This window comes from Austrofundulus limnaeus, unplaced genomic scaffold, assembly GCF_001266775.1.
Source record: "Austrofundulus limnaeus strain Quisiro unplaced genomic scaffold, Austrofundulus_limnaeus-1.0 Scaffold880, whole genome shotgun sequence".
Taxonomy (NCBI): Eukaryota; Metazoa; Chordata; class Actinopteri; order Cyprinodontiformes; family Rivulidae; genus Austrofundulus; species Austrofundulus limnaeus.
The window spans coordinates 11027-12102 of NW_013953282.1; the positions used below are offsets into that span (position 1 = coordinate 11027).

The 1076-nt window shown below is 59.8% G+C and overlaps 1 long non-coding RNA gene across 1 annotated transcript; it reads left to right on the forward strand.

The window, feature by feature from the left end:
* Nucleotides 1-340: 340 nt before the first annotated feature.
* On the forward strand, nucleotides 341-904 carry LOC106533082 (uncharacterized). Its single transcript, XR_001312189.1, has 3 exons — nucleotides 341-425; nucleotides 541-730; nucleotides 874-904. It is a non-coding gene; the product is annotated as an uncharacterized LOC106533082 (long non-coding RNA).
* Nucleotides 905-1076: the final 172 nt, after the last annotated feature.

Genomic DNA, 1076 nt, shown 5'->3' on the forward strand with positions numbered 1-1076 from the left:
GGAGGAGGTGAGGTGTAGGGAAGGAGGAGCAGGAGGAGGTGAGGTGTAGGGAAGGAGGAGCAGAGGAGGGGAGGTGTATGTGAACAAGTAGAGGAGTTGAGGTGTAGGGAAGGAGGAGGAGGAGGAGGGGAGGTGTAGGTGAACAAGTAGAGGAGGTGAGGTGTAGGGAAGGAGGAGGAGGAGGAGGGGAGGTGTAGGTGAACAAGTAGAGGAGGTGAGGTGTAGGGAAGGAGGAGCAGGAGGAGGGGAGGTGTAGGTGAACAAGTAGAGGAGGTGAGGTGTAGGGAAGGAGGAGCAGGAGGAGGGGAGGTGTAGGTGAACAAGTAGAGGAGGTGGTGAGGTGTAGGTGAACAAGCAGAGGAGGTGAGGTGTAGGGAAGGAGGAGCAGCAGGAGGTGAGGTGTAGGGAAGGAGGAGCAGGAGGAGGTGAGGTGTAGGGAAGGAGGAGCAGGAGGAGGTGAGGTGTAGTGAAGGAGGACGAGGTGAGGTGTAGGGAAGGAGGAGGAGGAGGTGAGGTGTCGGGTTGGAGGAGCAGCAGGAGGAGAACAGCTCCACCCTCCAGCAGATCCCACAGCAGCAGCAGAAAAGCACCAGTCAGGAGGAGGTGAGGTGTAGGGAAGGAGCAGGAGGAGGTGAGGTGTAGGGAAGGAGGAGCAGCAGGAGGAGAACAGCTCCACCCTCCAGCAGATCCCACAGCAGCAGCAGAAAAGCACCAGTCAGGAGGAGGTGAGGTGTAGGGAAGGAGGAGGAGGAGGTGAGGTGTAGGGAAGGAGGAGGAGGAGGTGAGGTGTGGGGAAGGAGGAGCAGGAGGAGGTGAGGTGTGGGGAAGGAGGAGCAGGAGGAGGTGAGGTGTAGGGAAGGAGGAGGAGGTGAGGTGTAGGGAAGGAGGAGCAGGAGGAGGTGAGGTGTAGGGAAGGAGGAGCAGGAGGAGGTGAGGTGTAGGGAAGGAGGAGGAGGTGAGGTGTAGGGAAGGAGGTGGAGGAGGAGGGGAGGTGTAGGTGAAGGAGGAGCAGGAGGAGGTGAGGTGTAGGGAAGGAGGAGGAGGTGAGGTGTAGGGAAGGAGGTGGAGGAGGAGGG